Raw genomic sequence first — 18,631 nt, 5'->3', positions numbered from 1 at the left:
ATGCTGAAATCGCGTGTGGAAATTCCCGCGCACCCCTGAAATCCACGTACCCTGCCAAATCGCGTGTGAGACTTCCCGCTCACCCCTGAGATCCACGTACCCAGACAAATCGCGTGTGGAAATTCCCGCGCACGTACCCGGCCAAATCGCGTGTGGAACTTCCCGCGCACCCCTGAAATCCACGTACCCTGCCAAATCGCGTGTGAGACTTCCCACGCACCCCTGAGATCCACGTACCCAGACAAATCGCGTGTGGAAATTCCCGCGCAGGTACCCGGCCAAATCGCGTGTGGGACTTCCCACGCACCCCTGAAATCCACGTACCCTGCCAAATCGCGTGTGGAAATTCCCATGCACCCCTGAGATATGCATACCCTGCTCGCACGGGCCCAATCGCGTGTGGAAATTCCCGCGCAACCCCTGAAATGCACGTACCATGCTGAAATCGCGTGTGTAACTTCCCCCGCACCCAGAAATACACATACCCTGCTTGAAATCGCGTGTGGAACTTCTCGCGCACCCCTGAAATACACGTACCCTGCGGAAATCACGTGTGGAACTTCCCACGCACCCCTGAAATACGCGTACCCTGCTCGCACAGGGCCAATCACGTGAGGTACTTCCCACGCACCCCAGTGATACACGTAGCCCGCTTGCCGTGCTGGTACAGGGTTAGCGCAGCCCTTTGCGCTGGATTGGGTATATTGATGGCTTTTCCCTGCGCAGAGGCGTTCTTAGGGGCGTAACTGGCTCTGCTGCAGAGTCTCTGCGCCACTGTGCGCCACGGCTGGTTTTGGTGGCTGGAATCCATGAATACGCTGTGCGCGGAAATGGATTTTGGCGCACGCGCCTAGCACAGGGATTCGCACGCGCACACTGTGCGCCTGCCGCGTGCGCCACTTGTGCGCTGAATTCTATGAATTACCCCCCATGTGTCACTATGAAGAAGATACAGAAGACTTCACTGTACTACAATCAAAACCGAACAATGAGCAGCGTAGCATTTTTCAAGAAGTAACTAAAGAAATGGTGTACAACATGAAAATAAAGAAACGTTCTTAATCAAAATCATCAGCAAGTTCCTTCAACAATTAACAAACAACAAACTGTCAGCTGTTGTAACTGCCCCCACAGGTTTAGCTGCCTACAACATAAGCGGTGTCACTTTACACCGTTTACTACTCCTTCCAGCAGAACACCAAAACAAATTAGAATATTACAAACTTTCTACAGAAGCTGCAATGGAACTACACAGAGTGTTAAAACAAATTAAAATGCTACTAATAGATGAAGTGAGCATGGTCTCCAACCTAATGTTGGCTTTGATTCACCTCAGATTGCAAGAAGTACTAAAAAAAAACACATTATTGTTTTCGGAGATCTTCTTCAATTGACACCAGTGAAAGGTGAACCTATTTTTAAAACCTTAGGACACAAACTCTGCCATGAAACTGTTGGCAGCATAGGTAATGTCAACCTTTGGCAACATATCCAATACAGAGAATTCACAGAAAACATGCGCGAGTGTGCAGACCTCACATACGCCAACATTTTAAAAAGTATTAGAGTTGGTGTACTACCTCAAGAAGCACAATCAATATTACAAACCCGGCACATCCATGCACTGTATGGCCATAACTCATGTGCTACTGATGTCATGGAAAAATTAGAACACAACAATGTCAATTGTATGTCCTTGATGCCATCTCTTGCAAGCTGTTCAAAATTCAATGAAACAATGTTGAAAAAAGAAATGCAACCAATGATTGAAATTTGCTCCACAGGCAAACTGGACGTACATGGTATGACCCTACCCATGTGTCATGTTAAGGGACTTCAATTCAGCACTCCAACTAAGTCAATGCCTGGTCTGGGATGCCCAAGGGAAGCCCTTATTTATATATTTTTATGACAAGTTATAATCTGGATGATAAACCCTCATATAACACCCCTCTCTTTGAATCCCCCTGACCTCACTGAGCCAAGAAGTAGGTTTGTTTTGCAAATTAACAGATTTATTGAAAAATTAAACAAGATATATATATCACACTTTTATAATAAATTAATATTTGATATCACACTTAAGAATATGACAGTGATCAACAATGGATAATATTACAATTGTACGCTTATTTAATTACTTAGGAGTTGGTATAGAGAGGATAAGGTAGCTGAGAATGCTTTTATGGATTCAAGGAAATGCAATGGTGGAAAAGAATGCAGCACAGAAATAACTGAGATGGTTTCAACAAGAGATAAAATGATCACTTTTTCTTTTGACAATTCACCCCCCCCCTACGCAATATAAGGAGATGGAAGGGGAGCACACAATTTTCAGGAATACAAACACAATGCAGTACAAATTTCAGTTCTCCCCTAGCAAGCTTAGAGCAACCGGTATGCTTTGAAAACATGCAGAAATATTTTGAATGGGATTTGCAAAGAAGTGAAAACTATCCTAAAATTATTTTAATTCCATATAGGAGATTCAGGGTAGGTGACAGCTACTTGAATTAGTTCAGGTCAACCTGAGAAATGATTCATGAGGGATTATTAGGTTGAAAACGGATTTCAGCAATGCAAAGCAAAAGACAGCGATTTTTGACAGGTGGTGAAATGAGTCAAATTGCAATTCACAGCACTTTTTCCTAGTGTGTCGAGCGCGATTACGGAATAACTATAAGGAGTAGAAAGTCGGTTTAGGGTTCATTGGAAAGCTTAGATTCTTAGCTTTAAAATGAAAGTTAAATCTCACACGGTTCCAAAGATACGGACAATTTAGTGGAGGTAGAATTTCAGAAGTAAAATTAAAGTTTCTGAATGACAGATGCGCTGTGGAAGGTTTTGAAACAACAGGATGGACACACAATTCTATGATGCAGTTCTAGATAGGTTGAAATGGTTTGAATTAGATTACTTTAAACTAAGAGATTGGTTCTGGCACAGTTTTCAGGATACTCACTCCTAGTCTTGGAAGGAATGGTCCTCCGTCACGGATCTGGTCAACAGGTTTAGCTGCGGTTCTCTCGCCACGGACGGTCTCTGGTACAGCTCTGCTCTGCTGGTCTGGATCTCTGGTTCGGGCAAAAGTTCTTGGCACTGCACAGCGGTCTGGATCTCTGGTTCTGCTGGTCTGGATCAAGTGGGTTCTGGATACAGCACTGCTTTCTGGGTTCTAGCCAGAATCAAACAGCACAGCCCGGCTGTTGAAGAGACAGGTTGCAAAAGATTTTTGAGGCCTGCTGTAAAGGATTCAGCTTGTAGTTCAGGCCCCTCTGTTACAAGTTCTGTAGTCTGGATTCTAAGTTCTGGTGTCTTCTGGATATTGTCCAAGAAAACCTCCTTGTTTCTGACAGGGTAAGCTCGGCAAGGCGCTTGTGAGAGGCTTCTTTTGAGCTGTCTTACTGCCTCGGATTGTTCTGGACCCCATTCCCACTTGACCCCCCCTTCAAGGGATAAATCAGGGGTCTGGTGATCTCTGCGTAGCCCTCAATGAACTTTCTGCTGTAATTAGTCAGTCCAAGGAGGCTCCTTAGTTCCCGCAGAGTTGTGGGGTATTTCAGTTTCTGAAGTGCTTCCACTTTCTTTTCCCGGGGACAGAGACCCTGAGGAGTAATCTCATGCCCCAAGAAATTAACACGAGTTCTACACCACTGTGCTTTCTGAAAGGAAAGTTTTGCTCTGGCGGCCCTCAACTGTTTCAGAACATAACGGATCTCCGCTATGTGTTCTTCCACTGATGAACTTTTGATGAGGACATCATCTACATAAGCCAGGTTACCCCTCGCACCCAGATCGGACATGGCCTTATGTAGAAAAATGTTGAATTCATTGCCGGAGTTGAGGTTTCCGAAGGGAGTCTGGGTCCATGTGTACTGCTGGCCCCCAAAGGTAAAATCCAGTTTGTATTGGTCCTCCCTACTGACAGGCACAGTCCAGTATCCATTGGTCAGGTCTATTGCAGTGAATACCTGTGACCCCTGGATCTGGTCCAGCCCTTGGTCAATATAGGGAAGAGGCCATCGGGAAGTATGGACCCGTTTGTTGAGCTCCCTAAGGTCGGCGCAGAGTCTCCACTGGCCATTTGGCTTCAATATTCCCAGCACTGGATTATTGAAGGTGCTGTGTACTGGACGTATTATTCCCCGGGACTCAAGGTTCTTAATTATTTCAGTAAGGGACTCCATGGATGCGAGAGGCAAGCGATATTGCTACACAAACACTGGAGTCATGCCAGGGTCCGTGGAATTGTTGTTGTGTGGATGTCGGTGCGACCACAGTCATATGAGTCTACCACAAAGAGATCTTGGAAATCCAAGAAAACTTGTTTCAACTTTTGCTTCTGTTCCAGAGTCACACAGGCATCAGCTAGGTTGACTATCTCTTCCACCATCTGCCTGAAGCCTGGAAAGACTTCTGGTTTTGCTATCTCAGCGGCCTCCTCCAGCTGGGTGGAGAAGTCCCTGGTCGGGGTGCTGATTTGGACTGGAGGCTTCAGGTGGGAAAGGCAGCCCTCATGGACCTGGAAAATCACCTCATCCCTCCTGAAGTCACAAGTCACATCTTCCTTACCATAATGGCAGGAAGTGTACACCAGGAAGTTCCCCCCATGCCGGGTAAAGATCCTGTCTAGTGTTGTATTATCATCACTGTCACTGTCAAAACAGTCCTTGGGGATTGGTCCTAACAGTTCATTTCCTAAATCAATGGAGAAATGTCGGTCATCAACCGCCATTCCAATAATGGTGCCTGTGGCTAGAGTAATACTCTTTAAGTCGCTGTTATCCACCTCTATTGGAATTATGTCATGTTCTATGTTGACTAATGGTGTTGGGTTTACCCCCAACCCTTGCTGTTGGAGAGAAGCATTTAGATGAATATAAGCACCAGGGTTTTTCAATTTTTGTCCTCTTTTAACTTTCACTTCCAGGGAGAATTGTCGGGTCCTTTCTGGGATGGTGACTTCCTCTTTAATCTGAATTTCAACTGCATAAGGTACCAATTGAGCTGACCTAAAGGCTTTTACTGGATCATCAAAGCCCTTGGGATTATCCGCTAATCGGGACCAAGCTTTGAAGTTTATTAGGTACAAACTAATGGCAAAGCGATTGAGAATGTCACTGCCTAATTAGAAGGCGGCAGTGACGTCTCGCACCACCCAACAATTATGGACTATGCTCTTGTTGCCAATGGAGATTTTAAGCATACACCTGCTTGGCTGGAGATGTTTGGAATTGGGCGCTTCCAAATCCATTTCCCATTTGTCTATCAGTTTGAATGTGGGAATGGCTGGATCTTTTGGGAGTTGGCGGAACATAGCTTCGTTGATGAAGCTCTTACTGTTGTTCACACACACTCGGGCGAGAACACAGTCCTTCCCTTCATTTAACTGAACGGGGATGAAAAACTGCTCTCCAATTTGCGGAATATCAGCCAGGCTCTGAGCTGATTTCACATCTTTCTGGACTATCAGAGTGGGAATGTCTGATTGTGGATTAGTAAAGAATTTCAGAATGTTTCCTTCCAGTGTGGAATACCACCTTAAACTGGAAGGAAGGTTGATTTTCAGAAATAGAGAGGACCCCCCATCACCAGTCTGTTGTCCTACTGCTATTACTGTCACGTCTGGAATTTGGTTGTTCTGGAAGTGAAATTCTACTTGGTCAGATTTTTGTTCAACCATGTGTCAGGTGCCGTTTAAACTAACATGGTTGACGCTCTGTTTTAATTTTATTGGTCGCCTAGTCTGGGTCCAGAGGATCTTGTTTATGCAATCTATTAGGGGTGACAACCTTCCCAGGCGGTCATTCCCTAGTAAACAAGGGGTGCCCTCAGGAGTCACTAATATGACCGGGTGTTTCACCATGTGTCGCCCAATTTTGATGTCCAAATCTGCAGTCCCCTCGACGGGAATTTCCTTCCCGTCAAAGTTCTGAAGTTGTCCAGGAAGGGAGGTGAGAGGAATACGGTAATTCTCCCCCTTCCTGCATTTAGTTCATCAAAGGCCCTTTTGGACAAAAGGGTAGCTTGGGATCCAGTGTCCAACAGTGCCAAAATTGTACCCTGCCCCTGTACTTGTACTGGGGCATAGTATCTTCCCTCCTTCTCCTCAAGGGGGCACAGATAATGCACATTTTTGGACAACTGGTGGGCTAATTTTTGGGTTTTGGACATTGAGAGAGAAGATATTTGGGCAGAGTTCGGCAAGGAGTTTTGGGAATCTGAAAGAAAAAGTTGGCAATTGGATATTGTTTTTTTGGGTTCCCCTAGTTCCGGTTCTGGGCCGCCCCCCCTTTTTGGAGGCAGTCACCAGGATGGGTTTGAACCAGGGGTTTTCGGTATTGTTGGTTCTGGGATAGAATGATGGGCGGCGACAGCTCAATCCCCACATCTACCCAGTCTGGATTGGAATCCCTTGGGACTCATTTTTCCTTGGGAGGAGTTCCCCCATCTCTGAAGGAGAAGATCCTTTTCCCAGGATCCTCTGAGGATCCCTATCCCTCAAATTGGAATACCTGTACCTTCTCCACAAAATGGGTCTCTTTGGGTCCATTGTTTCTCCTACCTCCTCTCTGCTCCTTGGGGGGCAGACTTTCAGGGGTAGGAGATTTTGTTTCCGGTTCCTGGGTTTCCAGGGGCAGTTTACAAGTGGGGAAGGAAGCTTCCTCCAAGGCTTTACACCCCCCTTCCCTTTGTGCCTCCTCCCTGGGAACCGGTGGGTTATTGGGGTGCTGCCCCCGTCATTGTTCTGGAGCACCAGGTCCAGAATTTGGGGCATTCTGCGCCGGCATGCTCATCTGAGGGTTCTGCTGAGCCCTCAGCACACAACCCAGCTCCTGTGCCAGATTTTGGACCTGGCGCTCTAACTGTGAAACCCGCTCAGGCTGATACAGGGTTCTGTTTTCTCCCCTGGGCTGATCCCGGGAAGGGTAGCTATCCCTTCTCTGGTAGTACCCAGGCTTGGGAAGATTTGGGTACCCCTCCACCCTCGGCCTCCCCTCTCCCGGATTAGGTGGTCTGGGCTCAGGGAGTTGGGGAAAGAAGGATGGATGATTTTGAGGCTGGAAATTGGGTGGATACCTGGGAAAAAAGTTCTGCCCAGGGTTTGGTGAATTTCTGCTCTCCTGTGGGAAGTTAGGAGGGAAGATCCCTGGGTTGGGTGCCTGATTGGATCCCCCCCTTGGGTTGGAGTAGTCCACACATACCCCAGGATGGGTCGGTTTCCCTTGTAGCAGGGACTTACATAGTCAGGGGAGTGAGGGACCCCATTTGTGGGACTACCTCCTTGACTCCCTATCTGTGACTGGCCCAAGGGCCTTCTGGGCTGAGAATTATTCGGTGCAGGCAGGTTTTTAGGCCCCCCCATCTCCAAATCTAAAATGGGGGCAACCTTTACCTCTGCCACCTTGGCAGCAGCAGGGGTGCTGGTCGGTTTGGGACTTTTCTGGGCATTGTTTTTATTTTCTATGGGCTTCTGGACCTCATAGATCCGGATGGCCTGTTCAATGACCCAGTCTAGTGACCTTTTCTCATGAAAATCTCTCACTAGCTGGGCCATGATGTATTTGGGCAAGGCACGGAAACACGTATTTACAAACTCTTTACTGTCCGTGCGCACCATTTTGGTAGTCTGCGCAAAGGCACGCTTCAATTCCTGTACACATTCTTGTGGGGCCTGATCCTCCCCACATTGCAAATTGTAGGCTGCCTTGCAAGCCTCTTGGGGATTACTGTGAACAGAAAAATGTTTCAAGATGGCCACCTTATAGGTGGACCATCTTGAATGGTTTTGGTCCTCCAGCCCTGCAAAGAAAATGGAGTATTCTGGGGAGAATACTCCATTTTACATACTGAATGCAACTACTGCTGGCCTTCAAATGGAAAGTCTCCATCATTTGCTCGTAAAGCTCCAAGTGTTCCCAAACAGAATACTTGGCGTTCTTGTGATAAGGGGTGATGACACTCCTTATTGCCTTAATCTGTTTTAAGGGGTTCTTAAGCAAGGCCCTTTTTGCCTTATTGGCCTTTTTGGTTTGGGTAACCCTAGTCCATTCATCCTCTGACTCAGAAACACTGCTCCCAGAGGTGCCCGTCTGATCTTCTAGGTTTTCCCAGATTCTGCAAGCCTGGGAATGGCTGGCAGAATGTGGGGACCTGGTCTCCTGTGTCCTGTGACGCTCAGAGGAGTCTTCAGATTCCTCCTTGCTGCCAGGATTTGATGAGTACCCTCCCCACTGACCTAACTGGGCAGAGGTTTTCAGGATGCCCTTAGTGGGCCTACTCTTGTGGGGTTCCCTACTAAATTGCACTGTACTTAGGTGCCCATACCCGGATGCCCGCCCATCCATTCCTGGGTGGTACTGGCCTATGAGCCCCATACTTTTGGCTGGATGGTAATCTGCCATCCCCGTGGCCCTGGGCTCATGTGCGCCATGGGACATGGGGTTGGCAGAGTCCAAGGACTGGGAGAGATGAAGGCCTCTGGTACTAGGGCTCCTGAGGTTATGCTCAGGTGTTTCACTTTCCCAGCGAACCTCATCTCTATCAGCCCCTGCTCCCTGTTGCCATGCAAGAGCCTGTGCTTTCAGTTCCTCAGTTATGGCCTTACTAGACTCTATCAGTCTCTCCTGCATGACTACCTGTTGCTGGAGCCTATCATTGTGCTGACAGAGAGCCTCATTCTCTCTCTGTGTCTCCTGGTTGGTCCTGGAATACTGGGCCAGTCTTTGCTGCAGGAGGGTTACCTCCTGGGTCCCATCCCTACTGGCCTGTTCCTTTCTTGCCAGAGCATCTTCCACCTTCCTGGTGTCCTCTAACAAGTTATGATGCTCTTTTTGGAGGTTACCCAGTCCCTGGAGGGCCAGGTGATTTTCTTCATTTTTTTTCTTTTAATTTGCAGACTTCCTGGCCTATGGTGTCCCTTTCCTGACTAAGAGCCTGCATCTGTGCCACCAGGTCGTCCCTCTGCCTTTTAAGGGCCCCAGCTTTCTGCCACTCTTCTTCAAATTCTGTCTGGGTATTCAGGTCTTTCAGAATCAGTTTGTTGCTCTCTGCCTTCTCCCCATCTAGGTGGCTTTGCAGGGTGCCTACCTGCTCTGCGCATGCCCTATTGAAGTTCAGTTGTTGCTCCAGATTTTTCTGGCTCTGCAGTAGGGCGTCCAAACCTTCTTGGTACTCCTTCTGCATGGCCAGTAATCTGGTATCCTGGTCAGACTTTTCCTGTTGCAGGATACCCATATCCTCTTTTATCTTAATGATATACTGCCTACTATCATTTTATGACTCCTGGCTCCTCTGCAGCCTCTGCTCAGAAGAGACCAGATCAGATTGGGCCTTTTCTAATGCCATCTGTTGCCTATTTGCCAGATCTTGGCCTTCAGCACATTTGTCCTGTATGGCTCCCATATATAAATATAAATATGCCGCTACCCTGGCAATCTTGTTGTGCTCATCCTTAGCCTTAGGGGCCATATATAGTTCACTCAGGGCCACATGTAAGGTACCCTGATCTCTCCATTTATCTGACCCTGTTTCAGTGATCTGGGGTGCGATTGCCTGCAACCACACCATTTGGTCAGGATAAGCCCACTCACCTCTCACAAATAGCTTATGTAAGAGGTGCTCTCTAGCTATTTTGATATCTATCAAGGTCGTCAATCTGGAAATTGATTTCCTTCCTGATTTACAGAAGTTAGTATTTTATTTTGCAAAACAGACCGTCTCCTTAGAGCGTTCCTTTGAGGAGTGCTTTTACAGTGTAATACAGCGTGGTGATCCAACAGGATTTATGTATCCTGGCGGGTTTGCGCACTGTATTAATCTGCACAAATGGTAGATCTAATCCAGATGTCCCGGCTCGAGCCCTCACTGTGTTAAGGGACTTCAATTCAGCACTCCAACTAAGTCAATGCCTGGTCTGGGATGCCCAAGGGAAGCCCTTATTTATATATTTTTATGACAAGTTATAATCTGGATGATAAACCCTTATATAACACCCGTCTCTTTGAATCCCCCCGACCTCACTGAGCCAAGAAGTAGGTTTGTTTTGCAAATTAACAGATTTATTGAAAAATTAAACAAGATATATATATATATCACTTTTATAATAAATTAATATTTGATATCACACTTAAGAATATGACAGTGATCAACAATGGATAATATTACAATTGTACGCTTATTTAATTACTTAGGAGTTGGTATAGAGAGGATAAGGTAGCTGAGAATGCTTTTATGGATTCAAGGAAATGCAATGGTGGAAAAGAATGCAGCACAGAAATAACTGAGATGGTTTCAACAAGAGATAATATGATCACTTTTTCTTTTGACAATTCACCCCCACCCCTATGCAATATAAGGAGATGGAAGGAGAGTACACAATTTTTAGGAATACAAACACAATGCAGTACAAATTTCAGTTCTCCCCTAGCAAGCTTAGAGCAACCGGTATGCTTTGAAAACATGCAGAAATATTTTGAATGGGATTTGTAAAGAAGTGAAAACTATGCTAAAATTATTTTAATTCCCTATAGGAGATTTAGGGTAGGTGACAGCTACTTGAATTAGTTCAGGTCAACACTAGCAATGATTCATGAGGGTTTATTAGGTTGAAAACGGATTTCAGCAATGCAAAGCAAAAGACAGCGATTTTTGACAGGTGGTGAAATGAGTCAAATTGCAATTCGCGGCACTCGCGGCACTGCGTCGAGCGCGATCATGGAAAATAAGGAGTAGATTGGAAAGCTTAGATCCTTAGCTTTAAAATGAAAGTTAAATCTCGTTCCTAGCACACGTGGTTCCAAAGATACAGACAATTTAGTGGAGGTAGATTTTCAGAAGTAAAATTAAAGTTTCAGAATGACAGATGCGCTGTGGTAGGTTTTGAATCAACAGGATGGACACACAATTCTATGATGCAGTTCTAGATAGGTTGAAATGGTTTGAATTAGATTACTTTAAACTAAGAGATTGGTTCTGGCACAGTTTTCAGGATACTCACTCCTAGTTTTGGAAGGAATGGGCCTGCGTCACAGATCTGGTCAACAGGTTTAGCTGCGGTTCTCTCGCCACGGACGGTCTCTGGTACCGGTTCTGCTCACAGCGATCTGGGTCAGCTCTGCTCTGCTGGTATGGATCTCTGGTTCCGGCAAAAGTTCTTGGCACTGAACAGCGGTCTGGATCTCTGGTTCTGCTGGTCTGGATCAAGTGTATTCTGGATACAGCACTGCTTTCTGGGTACTGGCACAGGGTTCTAGCCAGAATCAAACAGCACAGCCCGGCTGTTGAAGAGTCAGGTTGCAAAAGATTTTGGAGGCCCGCTGAAAAGGATTCAGCTTGTAGTTCAGGCCCCTCTTCTACAAGTTCTACAAGTTCTGGAGTCTGGATTCTAGGTTCTGGTGTCTTCTGGATATTGTCTGGTCCGGCAGTGTGCTTCGCAAGAAATCATTTGAAATGGAAAGTGAATGTCCCTTCCTGGGTCTTAGTGGCTCTTTTTATGTCTTTTGAAAGTGGGTGGGGAGGCTGACTTTCTATGCCCCACCCTCTCATGATCCTGATAGGCTAGATAATTCTCTGTGCTCTCACTGGGGAACTAAGTAGTGAGTCAGGATGAGTCAGAGTGATGCTATTTTTATGGCTGGCTGTAGTCCCTTCCCTTTGCATTCACTTAGAAAAATGAGTTTTCATAACCACACATGCTTCCCAGATACACAAGTTGTTGAAATGACATGTACACATTGCAGATGAATTAAGGTACATTCTTGCCCAACTCTGATCTTCCTAAGAGCTTGCGTTCAGAAATGACAACTTATTTTCATTTTAAGTGGGTTTTGCCATATTGGACTTTTACCCAAATTTACACAGAGGTACACCCCCTCTCTGGGTATATTACAGTAAATTACTATGTCTCTAGCATAAACACAGTGTCTACAATATTCATAATTCCCGGGGTTTTGCCTCAGAACATCACAGAGCGACCGGCTGAGTCTTGAACCGTGAGTAAAATTGTCATTTTAAGAATCTCAAAGTTGTACATTTCTGTCATCTGGTTACAATTAGTTTATAAAACATATATTTGCCTTCAATTCACTTCACAAAAGTGTCTGGGTCCGTCCCCAGAAGCTTGGTGAGTCAGATGGTCACATGGCCTGTTTCCTGCCAGAGCACTGTTTACAGTTAACACCCAAATCAGCATATTCTATTCAATTGAAAGAGTCTATTGTGTTGTTTCCTGCAGGCTGCAGGGAAGTCCCCTCCCTCCCAATCAACAGGGCCATGTGATATCCTGGGCTGTTGCTGGGAAGGGTAGGTGTGAATGTTTCCCATGGACAGGCAAGTCTTTTGAACTTTTAATTACATAAGACCACCTTCTGATCAATGCACAGTTCTGCAAGACGGCTCTCCTGTCAGGATTTATAGAGCACCAGCGCCGTTCAGTGGCGTGCAATGGTACTGCGCCCATTTTTGACAGCTGTTTTGAATTAATGTCTTTCAAAAAGGAGATTTAGCTTGACAGCATATGATTTTTGCTGACCTCGTTTTGATGGGGATCCTTGCAGTAGAGTGATGTGGAACACCCCCACAAGAAGGTTGAATCTTTATAGTGGTCTTGTGGGCCATGATTTTAGCAACTTTTGACACCAATGAAACTAATTTTTGAACAGCTCTGGGTGCAACCAAAGGATGAGTCTGGGAATTGTCAAAAGTGGATGGTGGCTTATCTGTCAGTTTTTCACTGTGCTTTTTCTGGTGGGCAGCATTGCTTTTTATGCTATCAGCAACGCAAAGTGATGTTGTAGGGCTCGGATGCGTGGGTGAAAACATCCCACAGTCAACAAGCAATAACAAGACTAAATACCTTAGAAAACTCTATCTCCAACACAGCCGGTTTGGAGAAAATATCAAAATTATCTTTATGCTTAAACGTAACTTTGACATGGAACAAGGACTAGTTAATGGAGCACTTGGTGCAGTTGTTGGCTTTCAAACATACCACGTGACAACAACATTCAGTTTGTCAATATTTTCTTTGACAAACTATCAGAAGTTAAAAGGATAGGACGCTCAACAGCTCGATTCCTTATTTTCAAAGACATGTATGTACATAGAGAAACTACCTTCTTCGTTCTGCCCGACAACAGCAATGATAAGTCCAGCCATAGTAGCCTTTGAAAACAAAATAATCGAAGAAACAAGAAAACTGGTGACCACAAAAAATGCATCAAAGGATAACTCATCTACAGCTGAACGCCAAGCGTTGAGATGTCTACAAAACAATGACTCGTTCATCATAACCCCTGCTGATAAGGGAGGTGGCATTGTGTTGTGGAATAATGATGCATATAACAAAGAAGTTTTATCACAATTGTCAAATAACAAATTCTACCAACAGCTACAAGGTGACCCTACACCGCGATTGAAGGAAGAAATATCCAGTCTAATCACTCATGCCTACGAAGAAGGGTGATTGACCACGAGGAAAAGATGTTCTTGACTAAAACCAACCCCACGATACCGGCATTTTATCTGTTGCCTAAAGTACATAAAAACAGTACACTAACTCCGGGCAGACCGATAGTTTCAGCCATAGACTCCATCCTTAACCCCTGTCCATCTATGTAGATTGGTTCTTGAGACCTTTTGTTCTCAAAATGAAATCATACATTAAAGATACCACCAGTATGATAAAAATCATAGATACCATCCGCATTCAACCTGGCGACATCTTAGTAACTCTAGATGTTGTATCTTTATATACAAGTATCACTCAACTAGAATGCCTACTGTTGGATGTATTAACCCACTTATGCTCTACCCTGCAACATCCCTGTGTTCTGATGGTGCCAGAATGATCAAAATGGCCGCATAACCGTTGTGCGTGCCAAAACCTATGGAAATCGTGCTTTACTACATGAAAAGATGCCTGCCAAATCTACCATGCATGTCATCAGTGGTGGAATGAAGATCTCACTCCTGAAACATGTCACTGGGCTGCCCAACAAGTGAAAATGGAGCACAGAAGGAAAAGCAGTGCTTTGGTGAAAGAAATCCAAAATCTTGCTTTCAAATCCTTTTGCTTGGTTGCTGAAACTGCAGAATGCCGGTACAAAACACCCTCAAACATCCAATGTTATTGCTGGTTGCTACAATTCACTGAGTTCAAGAAATTATTATGAACATACAATGTCCTGAAAAGCTGAATTTGTCATCAAAACACCCACAGCAATGTGCCTGGCTGTGAAATCTGTCAAAATATGGGCGCAGTACCCATGGCCGCCTGTATGACAGCTGTCAAAAGCCAGGATGATAGAATTTAAACTTGTACAACTGAAATCTAATGTCTGAAAACTAAGTGACCTGCTATTGAGAGTAACCTAGGTTGTAACTATTTAATCCCATGGTTTAGAATATGGAATAAGTGTTCTAGCTGCTTGTTTTGAAATTACAAGTTTGTTTTAAACCAAGAAAAAAGTGTAACAGAATGACATTGAATTTAAGCCTGCCTAGAAACAATGAAATCAGTCCAACAGCTTCCCCCACAGAGACCAGGCATCTCCCTTCTGCTTCCCTCCACCAGGACATCACACCTATGTGATGATTAGATTAGGGGAGGAGACTTTGGGCTGCAGGGGAAGGAGACAATGGACATCCTCTGGCTGAAAGGAAATGCCAAGTGTGAAGAGTCATAAATTGCCTAGGCCCAGAAGGAACTGGGAAGAGACAGCTTCTGGGGTGCAAGGAGAAGAAGGAGGCAGAGACAAACCACCATTTGGTGCTTAACAAAGGCCAAAAGCACATTTTAAAAAGACTGATCATTTACTGTGTAAAATTGTGAAGAATATGTAAATAACAGATTTGTGAATCAAATTTTTGCCTGCAAGTTTTAAGAGGCGCCAGAACTCTGTGATATGTTCTGGGAAGTAACAGTGGAAAATATGGTTTTACACCAAATGTATTTATGCCAAAAGCATGAAATTCATACACTTATGTCCATATTCAATGCGCACATTTGTACAAATTTCTGATAAACTGGACATTGGGCCTCATTACGACCCAGGCGGTAAGTTACCGCCTGGGCCGTGACTTTACCACTATGGCGTAAACTACGTTTACGCCATGGTGGTTGGCTGACTTACCGCCCCATTCCGAGGTTGGCGGGGCGGTAAGTCCCCAATCCCCATTTACCCTTCCCCATTTTTGCCCCATAGGGCATAATGGGAGTGGGGAAGGCGTTAATTACGCCGTGCTGTGAACAGACCCAGTCCAGTCTGGTGTGCACAGCAGAATCCCTGAGCAGAATCCCTGACCAGAACTCTTGACGTACCAGAATTCCCGACGGTTCTGTTCAAAACATATATAATGAGTATCTATAGAATAGAAATGTGTCACTAGCATATTTATCTGGCTTAGTCCAATCTCTATCTTAAATCCATCCTATCTTGTCTTCAGAACATGCATTGTTAGAAATCTTTTTGAATTGCCTGAACTCTTTATCTTATCCCTCCTATTTTCCTTCTGTACTAGTATTGTTAAAAATATCTTTTCGCTGATATATTTCATCTGAATAAGGCAAGCTCCTCGGCAGGCAGTCGCCCTGATCCAGTGGCTTTGCTTCCGTGTGGTATTTGCTTCTTCATAGTCATCCCCTAGTGTAAAGAAATTCCGTTTGTCTTTTAAAAGCGCATTCCAGTTTTCCCATTCTGGTGCTTATCTCAGAAAAACGACCTCTACTAAAACGTCTATAACTTCCTCAATCTAGCTAACATCCACAGCTTTAAATAGAACCTAAAATCGCATTCCAAATCCATATACTTCTCCCCCAATCGCGATTACTGCGCGCTGAAAAGTTTGTTGCGAATTTTGTTTTAGAACATTTCTGACACGTGTAAAACAGCTTTTGATTGCACCCGACCTCAATTTTAAGTTTTCAGATTGCTCCTTAGTATTAAATCATTGCTAGTGCTTATGTGTAACTATCCAAGGCGGATCCCATAAGAATTTAAACAATTTCAGCAATTTAAACCATATTTAGTGTTTACCCATTCCTTTCTCAAGATATCTTTAAACCATTTTGACAGTTTGCCAATCAATTCTGGGAAATTGGGATTGACATTTTGTTTGAATTCTGCATTCCTGAATACCTGCTCTCTCTCCTCTTATCACTTTACATTGCCTGTTGGGGGGGGGAGTTGAGTGGTGAGCAGGGGGAAATAGTAACCACACTGCTATTTGATCTGAACCAACAGAAAAGTATTATTTCTGTGCTGAATTGTTTTGCTCACTGTTACTCCTTGTAATTAAAGAGATTGCTTAGTGTTACATCACCCCATTGGTGATTATTGTATACCCATTAAACATAGTGTGATTAATTTGTAACTACATAAATAAATATTTTAACTTTGCAAACCAGCCTGATTCCTGGTTCAGTGTGACCGGGGGTGTTCCAGGAGAGGGGCATGATATGTGTGGCACATCGTTTAGAATAAAAGAACTTTTAGACACAAACAAATTAAATAATGATTTCAGTTGTGCATTACACGCTAGGCATAGACTTAGGTGAAGTGCCAGATTGAAATCACTTACACTACATGTTCTGGAATACTATTTGAACCAACGTAACATCAATACCAAAACAGTTCCAACTGCCTTCATTCTGGAGTGTGCCAGGTTGGCATTGATGGAAAATTATTTTCTTTGTGAGGGCATTTTCTATAACCAAAAACATGGGACCAGCATGGGTGCCACTTTTGCCCCAGATATTGCAAACTTATTTATGGACGATGTAGAAAGAAACTCCATCTATCATAACAGCAACCCATATCAAACCAGCATCGGAGCTTGCATCGCTATATTGATGATTGTTTCTTGATTTGGAGAGGTTCAGTCAACCACCTTTTAGAATTCCAACAATGGCTGAATTTACAAAACACCAACATCGGTTTTACTATGAACTACAACACTGAAACTATGCCCTTTCTAGACCTGGCAATAGAACCCCGGGGAGCTGGAACACTTACTACTAAACTCTTTAGAAAGACCACGGACAAGAACACCCTTCTGGAGTATCAAAGCTATCATCCGGCCAGTTTAAAAGCCAACCTCCCAATAGGCCAATACCTCAGAGTCCGACAAAACTGCACCCTTTTGGAGGACTACAAGATCCACGGGACCCAACTCAAACAACGTCTAAAGGCAAGAGGCTATCCAAAAAAAACAAATCAATGTGGCATACAAAACGGCTAAAAATAGAAATCGTGAGACATGCCTAAATCCAATTGGCAAAAAACGGCTGACAAAATAACGTGTCACAACGTTTAGCCCTATCAGTCACAGATTTTGAAAGTTAGTTATAAAAAACTGGCATATATTTAAGACGGAAGACTTTAATCCAGCACCACCAAGGTTCGCATTTAAAAGACAAAAAAACCTTAGAGATAGCCTAGTCCATACCTATCCTAAAGAAATTCACAGGATTGACCCACAAAGAAAACTATGGGAATTACCACCAGTGATCGGACACTACAAATGCGGCAATTGTTCCGTCTGCCCCTTCACGAAAAATCTAAAAAGCATAGCACTTAAAGGGAGAAATTGGCAGCTAAAAACGTTCACCACCTGCTCTTCCCAATGGGTTGTGTATGCCATTGAGTGTCCTTGCCAACTTTTATATATTGGAAAAACAAAAAGACAAATTAAACAATGAATTGGCGAGCATAGATCAAGTATTAGAAATCTTACCCCCAACAAACCACTTGTGGCACATTACACATGCTTAAAACAAAAACCCAATGAAATGTTCTGGTTCATTATCCAGACTGTACAGATTTTTTTTAAAAACGGCGATAGAGACCTGGCACTTCGCAAATGTGAACAAAAATGCATTTACAATCTGGACACCGTTAAAAACGGTTTAAATTCGGCAGTCGAATGGGGAAAATTCTTTTGAAATGACAAAACTATGCACACTGAAACTTTTTCATTTGCATAGGAAACATTCCAAGATGGAACATTTAATTGAAGCCGGCAGCTGGGCGTCTGAATATTTGCACATGTGAAAGATGCGATTATGGGTGTTTTTCCGAAGTAATATGTCAATCCCCAATGTTTAGGAATACCCTCCAACATGAAACATCTTCTGGAGTCAGCAGGTATACATTCCAAACCGCGAACATCTCCATACATTGAGAGGATTAAAGAAATATGTCCATCTTAGCATAAATAAACATCCAAAATGTGCATTAATGCAATGCCTAAAGGAAAGGATGGGAATAACTTCTTTGTCCCTGACAGGCAAATGAAGACCATCAGCGAGCTGAAAAAATATCGTCCATCTGAATTTATACAAAAATGCCAATGTCCAAAACTTGCATCGATAAGCATTACTTTGGGAACAACATCTATGTCCCAAATAGGCAAACAGTACTGTGGTACATCAATACCACACACTTAAGCAATCTTTTTCAGGAAAAAGTATAATACAAGACACGAGAAATCCACCTCTTGGATCCCTCCAACATGGTGGACCAATCGGCATAACTACAATGGAGCAAGTCAGTCTAGTGCCCCACCGTACGGATTCGTACCGAAGCAGAAAGGCGGAGACCATCCACAGTAAGGAAGGAATCATTTCAAA

The sequence above is a fragment of the Ambystoma mexicanum genome, chromosome 3p, assembly GCF_040938575.1.
Source record: "Ambystoma mexicanum isolate Mex_15411 chromosome 3p, UKY_AmexF1_1, whole genome shotgun sequence".
Classification (NCBI taxonomy): Eukaryota; Metazoa; Chordata; class Amphibia; order Caudata; family Ambystomatidae; genus Ambystoma; species Ambystoma mexicanum.
The sequence above is the reverse complement of the archived record's forward strand: the minus strand, read 5'-3'. Positions refer to the sequence as shown.